Here is a 10,653-nt window from a genome sequence, read left to right as displayed (position 1 = left end):
AGAATATAATTTTGTTTACATTAAATAGAAATTAAATTGTTAATATTTTTTTTACGAGTATCAGGATATAACAATTGATATAATTATTACAGTATTTAATTTTTTTTTTCAGTAAAATGTCTCCTGTATTATTAGTATCTTAAAAATATTTTCAATTAAAGTGATTTTTTTTAGTTCAATGAACATTAAATATAGTTTTTTTTTTGTTTATATAAATTTAACTTTGTCTACTATAATAGAACTTTATTGTATCTCTTTACATAAAATAAATAAATAAATAAATAAAGGTATGTCTCCTTCATGTTATTAGAAATATTAAAAAGACATAAATCTAGACCAAATTGAATGCACTTGTTAAAATAACTAAGTTCTTTACTCATTATAAATTAAAATTAATTATTTTAATGAGAACATTAAATTTGACTTTTTCCCAAACTTACAAAAAGGACTGAAAAATAATTGATGTTTATAACCTTTTGCCATACATCATTAGACACCGAATTAAGCGTACTTAGATTTCTTTTCCCTATCTCATAGTCAACATTCGTAACCATTAATAATTCGATGAATCAGATGTAAAATGCATGCTTTAAATTTGATACAGTACACAAACCATGAGTCATTATTTTCATTTGACAGTTTCAAGCTGCTAAATGCTTCAATGTCAAGAAAAATAATTGTAAGGGGAATCATATTGGTTGTTCTGCACAGTTCATATTCATAAATCTCAGTAAATCAAAATTTATAACAGGTATACTTAAGATCTTGTTCTTCTAATCTTCATTCAACTGTCACAAAATACTGAAGTTTCTGATGTGAACCTTGGAAAGTCTGAAACTACACAGTTCCAAAATGCAGGTATGAAGTCAATTCCGAATCAGAAATCATGAGACAGAAAATAAAGTAGTGAGTAATAGAATTTATTCATTTAAGATGTGTAAACAAATGAACAGATAAAACAAAAAATTCCGTGGAAGAGTACATTGTTGGAGACATATATGCAGACAAGAGGGTAGAGCCAAGGATATATAATGAGGTAGCTCCAATAGCTGATGCTGCATGATGGATCATGTGTACTCTATTGTCATCACTTTTCTGTATAGTAATAATAATTCAAACACACAAAAGACATTGTTTATTGATTTATTATTTTATTTACTGTCAGATCATTCATTAATATCTAATTTTATGTTTGAAATATATATGTTTAGAAAAATATTAAAAGTCCCACATAAAATAATAATAGATACAATTTATGATATATAAATAAATATAAATCTTATCTTATCAATTGATTTTATAGAATTGAATTATTTTTAAAATTTACTCATCGACATGATAAATGTACAGTTAAAAAACAGAATGGGAATTGTGGGGGTCCTTTTTGTTGTGGTCTCATGCACATGCATATGCATGTGTTTTGAATTTGGGTGGAGCCTGTATATTTCAATCTCATCTCACATAAATGGTCACACACATGTCACACAGTGACACAGCTAAGACAATACTTCATCACGTGCATCATGCACGTGATCATCACTACAGGAATGATAAAGTTGTGGTATTGTTGTTTATTATATATGCAGATTCTGTGTTTTGGATGTTTGATCTGATCTTAATTAATGGTAAAATCTGGTGGAAAGGTAGAGAAAAAAGAATGAAATTAACTTTGTGTTTTACTTAATTATGTTATTAAATGTTGGATAATGACATTATCTTCTATGGGCCCTGCTATTCACAAGCTGTACATTAACAACTTCACAAGTCAATTTCGTTTCACGAGACCGTTCACACTTCAAGGCTCTTTTCGGTATTACTGATTACAACATTTCAAATCATTTTCGCTATTACAATAAAACGTGTTTGTTCTAATTTTTTTTATACTAGTTTTTAATAAGTAGGAGTAATTATTTCTTTAAAAAACATTTATATAAAATTAACTAACGGTCAAGAATATATTTTTTAAAACACTTATTTTCAATTACAACACGATAAGTGATAATCATAACTCTTTTAATCAGCGATCAACGTAATCCTATACTAAAATTGGACCAACCCATATATAACTTGAAAATATTAGAAAGAAAAGAAAAGAAAGACTTCCTTTCTAAAGAAGGTTAGTTATAACCTAGCTATTTACTTGTAAGAAAAGTTTTCTTTACAAAAAATAATACATTACACTTATATAAATCATTAGTTCTTTTCATTATTGTGAGTCTTCAATTAAATTTGTATTTCCTTAAATACTGTATTTTATATACTTCCTTTCCTTAAATTTGTTCAACCTGTGTTGTTCAATTTTGTCCTTGTCCAATGTTGCTTTTCTTATTAGTTTTTTGATTTTGATCTTATCTAGCATAATGGTTTTCCATTCTTTTAAATTTTATACTACATTTTAACATTATGTTCACATTACGTTTTAGATACTACTTTCTACCATTTCCACGATTCAAATTTGATAATATTGGTTGAGAATTTTGTACCACTATACATCTTGTTTTTTTTAAGATAGTATTATGCATTGAATCCTTTTCTAAAATTGTTCGAGTCAAGGTAGTTTTAAATCTATTTTTCACATATCACTTATTTATGACTACGATTGCAACATATTTCTTTTAAATAAATAGTTCTTAATTAGTAATCTGTTTTATGATATTGGCCTTTAGTAGAATGCTAAATCTCCACTTATATATATATATATATATATATATATATATATATATATATATATATATATATATATATATATGTATATATATTGTTCCTGCAGAGAACAAATAAGATGAGTTAGGTACAAGCGTCACCTTACCACGTAGTCCGTTATTTCCTTGGTTGGCATCTTCTCGGTTGGCACATGTCAGCTTGAACCCAGGGGTTACCTGCAGACGAGTCTACGAAGCTCAAGTAAGTCAAAGCTCTCAGAAGGTCAAATCTGTGATTAATGAATGCGTACCTTTAATAACTGGGGTCCACGTGTATTTATAGAGCATTAATTATGTCTGGTTATGCCATGGGACGGGCCCTGGCTTGGGCTCTAGTTTGGGCTGTAAGTGGGCCTGGGCTCTAGCTCAGGCCCTTAGGACTTGTTGAATGCTGGAGGGTTTTCATTGTACTGGGTTTATTGGAGTGGTCGGCCTAGGCTTTAATCTTACTGGATCTGTTGGAGTAGTCGGTCTAGGCCGGCTACTTATCTTTGCGGCTTATGTTGGTTATATGAGGTGCAAGTTGTTCCTTTAGATGTTTAGGTTAAAACTTGGTAAAACTTAGGCTAACTCGGCCTAGGCTGAATACTTGACTGCCCTGGTATATGTATTGTTTACTTGTTTGGTCGAGTTTGGCTAGGTGCGGTACATATATATATATATATATATATATATATATATATATATGTATATATATATATATATATATATATGTATATATATATATATATATATATACATATATATACATATATATATATATATATATATATATATATATATATTGTTTTGGTTCCACACTCCAAATTTATATTTTACTACATATTTACAAGCATATAGAATAATAAGCTTTTGCTACATGTCTTATAATAACTTATTTTTTTTTATACTTGGTTTGATTGTATTTTAGAATATATAGTTTTCTTTCACGTGATAACTTCGTTCTTAAGAGAAAATTTCAATGACAAACATGTGATTTATCTGGTTCTCATTTTACATAGGAAAAATACATTTTGAAACCACTAGTTATTAGAAAAGATATTTTCTTCATAAAATATTAAATATAATATAATAATAATTTATGTTATTGTAGCTTGAATGTTACAAAAAAAGAATTGTTGTTAATCAATAATGGAAACAAATAGATGAATCAATCTGGCCTAGCTCACAGGCCTTGATCCTGATTCATGTGGATTAGAGCCAAAAAAGTCCACATTGAAAACAAGCTCCTATAAAAAAAGTCTATAAGCCTAAAAACTCACAAAAGTTCACAGGTCTAAAAACTCACAAAAGTCATGTGGGTCAAGGTCAGTCCATGGATTTTCTTCTTAAACACGAAATCTATATTATTTTTTAAAATATATTATTAAACTTTTCGACGACCTAGATGTGTCTGACGATTCGGATGGGCTCGACGAACTTAATGGTCCCGACAATCCTAACGGACTTGAGGACTCGAACAAACACAACGACCCGGACAGGTCCGACGACCAGGATCGGTTCGACCACTCGGACGTGCCTGACCATCCGAACGAGTCAGACAACCTGGACTGGCCCGACGACCCGAACAGGCCCTATGACCCTGAAGGTCCGACAACCCAGATGGTTCAATGGCCCGCTCGAGTGGTTTGACCCTTCTAGATTGTTCGGCTCGTTTGGGTCGTCGGGCTCGTCAAGTCTGTCTGGGTTTTTAGACTCGTATGGGTCATCAAACCAGTCTGGGACATCGAGTTCGTTTGGATTATCGAGCCTATCGAGTTATCAGACCTGCTTGGGTCATTGAGTAAGTCTAGGTCATTAGGCTCATCAGACTTGTCTGGGTCGTTCAACCCGTCTAGGTGGTTGGGTCTGTCCAGATCATCGAGCTTGTCTAGTTCGTTGGACCCGTCTGGATCGTCGAGCTCGTCCAGGTTATAGAGCTTGTCCGAGTTTTTGGACTCGTCCAGGTCGTGTGGCCTGTCTGGGTCATGTGGCTCGTCTAGGTCATCGAGCCCATCCAGGTTGTCGAGTTTGTCGAACCCGTTTGATTCCTCGGACCCGTGTGGTTCTTCGGGTTTGTTAGGGTGTTGGGTCGTTCAAGTCATAGGGCTCATCTGGGTGCATGTCCGAGTCATCGGGCTCTTCTGGATCATCCAGTTAGTTTGACTCATCCAGGTCGTCTGGCCCATCCGGGTCCTTGTGTTTGTTCGGTTCTTTGTGCACGTTCTGATCGTTAAGCTCGTCCTGGTCGTCAAACTAGTTCAAGTCATAGGGCTTGTCTGTGTCTTTGGGTCCATCGGGGTTGTTGGGCCATTCGGGTCGTCGGGCCCGTCTGGGTCGTCGAGCCTGTCTGGGTTTTAGGACTCGTCGGGATCGCTCAACTTGATCTTTGACTCTAACTTAATGTAGTATTTTTAGGCTGTCTAACCCACCTTAACCTTAAGCCTAACCCACTAGAGAGGAAACTTTAGGTGTTCGGACTTTTGTTTGACCCTCTCATTTGGGACCCTCCTAAAAGGAGCTTAATGAAGAGTGGAATAGAGCAGACCCATGAATTAGGGGTCAAATTGACATATCTATAAATAAGTCACCTCAAAACCCTTTGGTAACAAATGTGCATAACTAACGGTAATTTAGCTGCAAAAGAAAAAAACTATCCTACTATGTCCTACAACAAAGTTGTCGTTCAATCGCAATGTTTACTCAGTTTATCACGAAAGAATTGATAATGATGTAAATTTATAACATAATATGGAATGTAAATCGTAAAATTTGTAATACTAATTTATATTTTGAATTATATAATTTAGAATGGAAGTCTAAAAGACAATTCAAAATATAAATTATATTTTGGAGAATTTAATTTATATTTTGAATAGTAGAATTTGTAATATAAACTTGAAAAATAATATAAAATGCAAAATACATAAAATTTAGAAGACAATATAATATGTAAATTATATTTTGAATTCCACAATCCAAATTATACAATATGATGTAAATTTATATTTTGGATTATACAATTTCTAACTTAAAATTCTCAATTGTATAATATGTAATATAAATTTTATATTTTGAATTGTATCATCTATAATACAAATTTGAAATTGTAATGTAAATTTGAAAAAATATATAGTGTAAAATATATTTTAGATTGTATAATCATAATATAAATTTATATTCTTAATTGTATAATATGTAATATAAATTTATATTTCAAATAATTGAAAGACAAATTTCGGTGCAATTTTTTTAATAGTGGATAACTAAGTTATTTCACTAAAACTATGAAACTGCAAAAAGAAAATATTTGGGTGCAGGAAGAATTCCCTTGGTATAACAATACATGTATTGTAATTTTAACAAAATTTATTTAAAAAAATATAATAGTAAATCTGAATTTTAATTTTAACGTATAATTTATTTATAAATATACAATATTATATAACTTATTTATGAATATAATAGAAAGTTAAAATTATAAATATGACAATAATCATAAAAAGTTATTCGTATTTTTTATTTGATAACTTTTTTTATAAAATATTTAATTGTTTTTTATGAAAATATTTAATAATTTTATTATAAAAATGAAAATACTAATTTAAATTGAATTGCAACATGTTAGTGTGAGTTGGTTTAAAAGTTAGTAGTTATGAGTGAGGGTTCACTTGTTTTAAAGTTAAATAAAATTGACTTTTAATCAAATTAATTTGGAAGTGTTGACATAATCTAGACTTGTTCTAAACAAGATGTACCACTATACATCTTGTTTTTTTTTTAAGATAGTATTATGCATTGAATCCTTTTCTAAAATTGTTTGAGTCAAGATAGTTTTAAATCTATTTTTCACATATCACTTATTTATGATTACGATTGCAACATATTTCTTTTAAATAAATAGTTCTTAATTATAGTAATCTGTTCTATGATATTGGCCTTTAGTAGAATGCTAATTCTCCCCTACTATATATATATATATATATATATATATATATATATATATATATATATATATATATATATATATATATATATATATATATATATATATAGTTTTGGTTCCACACTCCAAATTTATTTCCTACTACATATTTACAAGCATATAGAATAATAAGCTTTTGCTACATGTCTTATAACTTATTCTTTTTTATACTTGGTTTGATTGTATTTTAGAATATAGGGTTAAATACGTTTTTAGTCCCTTAAGTTTTAGTGAAATTTGTAATTAGTCTCTTTTTGAAATTCTACACTAATTTAGTTCTTAATCTTTAAAAATACGTGAATTTAGTCTTTTTAATCAAATTTTGTTAAGTTTATGTTACGTTTCAAACGCGATTTAAGATAATATTTGAGCTAATATTAAAGAGAAAATGTATAAAAAGATGTAAACATTTCAAATACTAACATGAAATTGGCTTGAAACGTCACATAAACTTAACAAAATTTGGTTAAAAGTACTAAATTCACGCATCTATAAAGATGAATGACTAAATTAATCTAAAATTTTGAAGAGGGACTAATTTCAAAATTCACTGAAACTTGAGGAACAAAAATATATTTAACCCTAGAATATAGTTTTCTTTCACGTGATAACTTCGTTCTTAAGAGAAAATTTCAATGGCATGCATGTGATTATCTAGTTCTCATTTTACATAGGAAAAATACATTTTGAAACCACTGGTTATTAAAAGAGATATTTTCTTCATAAAATATTAAATATAATATAATAATAATTTATCTTATTGTAGCTGAATGTTACAAAAAAAATTGTTGTAAATCAATAATGGAAACAAATAGATGTATCAATCTGGCCTAGCTCACATGGATTGGCCCTGATTCATGTGGGCTAGAGCCAAAAAAGTCCACATTGAAAATAAGCTTCCATCAAAAAAACCCACAAGTCTAAAAACTCACAAAACTCTTATGGGTCAAGGCCAGTCCATGGACTTTCTTCTTAAACATAAAATCTATTATATTTTTTAAAATATATTATTAAACTTTCCGACGACCTAGATTTGCCCGACGATCCGGACGGGGTCGACGAACTTAATGGTCCCGACAATCCCAACGGGCATGACGACCCGGACAGACCCAATGACCCGGACAGATTCGACAACCAGGATGGTCAAGATGACTCAGACAGACCAGATGTCCCAGACAGGTTCGACGACCAGGACGGGCCTGATGACCAGGATCAACTCGACCACTCGAGCCTGACCATTCGAACGGTCGGACAACCTAGACAAGCCCGACGACCCGAACAGGCCCTATGACCCTGACGGTCCAACAACCCAGATGGTTCAATGGCCCGTCCGGGCGATTTGACCATTTTAGATTTGTCCGGGTAGTCGGGCTTGTTTGGGTCGTCGGGCCCGTCGAGTCTGTTTGGGTTTTTGGACTCGTCCGGGTCATCGGGTCCGTCCGGATTATCAAGCCCACCGAGTTATCGAACCTATTTGGGTCATCGAGTCAGTCTAGGTCATTGGGCTCGTCAGACTCGTCTAGGTCGTTCAACCCGTCTAGGTGGTTGGGTCTATCCAGATTTGGGTCATCGAGTCCATCTGGATCGTTGGGCCCATTTGGGTCATTGAGCTTGTCTAAGTTTTCGAACATGTCCGGGTTGTGTGGCCTGTCTGGGTCATTTGGCTCATCGAGCTCGTCTGGGTCGTCGAGCTCGTCTGGGTCGTCGAGCTCGTCTGGGTCGTCGAGCCCATCTAAGTTGTCGAGTTTGTCGGGCTCGTCTGATTCCTTGGCCTCGTGTGGTTCTTCGGGTCTGTCGAGGTCGTTAATTCGTTCAAGTCATCGGGCTCATCTGGATTGTCTTGCACGTTTGGGTCATCGAGCCCCTCTGAATCGTCCAGTTAGTCTAACCCGTCCAGGTCGTTTGGCCTGTCCGGGTCGTTAGGCCCATCCGAATCGTTGTGTCTGTTCGAGTCTTCGTGCACGTCCTGATCGTCGGACTCGTCCTAGTCGTCGGACTAGTCCGGGTCATAGGGCCCGTCCGCGTCTTTGGGCCCATCGGGGTTGTTGGGCTATTTGGGTCGTCGGGCCCGTCCGGGTTCTCAGACTCGTCAGACCCGTCCAGGTCCTCGGGCCCGTTTGGGTCATCGATCCTGTCTGGATTTTAGGACTCGTTCAGATGGCTCGACTTAATGTTTTACTCTAGCTTAATGTCATATTTTTAGGGTGCCTAACCCATCTTAACCCTACCCTAACCCACTTGAGAGGAGACTTTGGGGTTGGGGCTTTTGTTTGACCCTCTCATTTGGGACCCTCCTAAAAGGAGACTTAATGAAAAGTTGACTATGACTGACCCATAGATTAGGGGTCAAATTAACATATCTAGAAATAAGTCACATCAAAACCCTTTGGCAACAAATGTGCATAACTAACGGTAATTTGGTTGCAAAAGAAAAAAGCTAACCTACTATGTCCTACAATAAAGCTTTCGTTCAATCACAATGTTTACTCAGTTTATCACCAAAGAATTGATAATAATATAAATTTATAACTTGGAATGTAAACAGTAAAATATGTAATACCAATTTATATTTTGGATTATACTAATTTATATTTTGGATTATATAATTTTGAATGTAAGTTTAAAAGATAATTCAAAATATAAGTTATATTTTGGAGAATTAAATTTATATTTTGAATCGTAGAATTTGTAATATAAACTTGGAAAATAATATAAAATGAAAAATACATAAAATTTAGAAGACAATCTAATATGTAAATTTATATTTTAGATTATACTATTTATAAATTAAAACTCTCAATTGTATAATATGTAATATAAATTTTATATTTTGAATTGTATCGTCTATAATATAAATTTGAAATTGTAATGTAAATTTTAAAAAAATATATAAAGTGTAAAATATATTTTAAATTGTATAATCATAATACAAATTTACATTCTTAATGTATAATATGTAATATAAATTTATATTTCAAATAATTTGAAAGACAAATTTCGGTGCAATTTTTTTAATAGTGGATAACTAAGTTATTTCACTAAATCTATGAAACTGAAAAAGAAAATATTTGGGTGCAGGAAGCATCCCCTTGATATAACAATACATGTATTGTAATTTTAACAAAATTTATTTAAAAAATATAATAGTAAATCTGAATTTTAATTTTAACGTATAATTTATTTATAAATATACAATATTATATAACTTATTTATGAATATAATAGAAAGTTAAAATTATAAATATGACAATAATCATAAAAAGTTATTCGTGTTTTTTATTTGATAACTTTTTTTATAAAATATTTAATTGTTTTTTATGAAAATATTTAATAATTTTATTATAAAAATGAAAATACTAATTTAAATTGAATTGCAACATGTTAGTGTGAGTTGGTTTAAAAGTTAGTAGTTATGAATGAGGGTTCACTTGTTTTAAAGTTAAATAAAATTGACTTTTAATCAAATTAATTTGGAAGTGTTGACATAATCTAGACTTGTTCTAAACGAATCATACATTTATTTTATAATGTGTATTTTATTCAAAGTATGTATGAAAAATTGATTTTTCAACACCAAACAAAGGAAGGAGGCTAAATATTCAAAATTTTGTTAAAGACTTCTCTATCCTCTTTCTCCAAGACTTTGCATCTAGCCTATGCTAATTGTTAAAATAAACAAAATTCAGAATAATACCCGTCAAATGCATCAAAATGGTGATAACATTTGAAAAATTGTATAAATTCCAATAAATAACAGTCAAAAAACATATTTTTTAATGCCTCCATTGATTAAAACAAGGTTCAATAACCAGTTTTGAGTAAACAACTTAACCTTAAAAAGTTATCCCATCTAAAGCATATTTGTTTTAATTAACTAAATTAAAAAAATCTTTTGTAAACTTTCAAAATAATTATTAAATAAAAGTTTTTTTTTTCTTATAATTTAAGCAAAGAACTATGGGTTTATATTCCTTTGACCCGACCAAA

Source organism: Vigna unguiculata, chromosome 9 (genome assembly GCF_037176805.1).
Source record: "Vigna unguiculata cultivar grain cowpea cultivar isolate G323 ecotype 2 chromosome 9, ASM3717680v1, whole genome shotgun sequence".
NCBI lineage: Eukaryota > Viridiplantae > Streptophyta > Magnoliopsida > Fabales > Fabaceae > Vigna > Vigna unguiculata.
Note: the sequence above shows the minus strand (reverse complement) of the source record.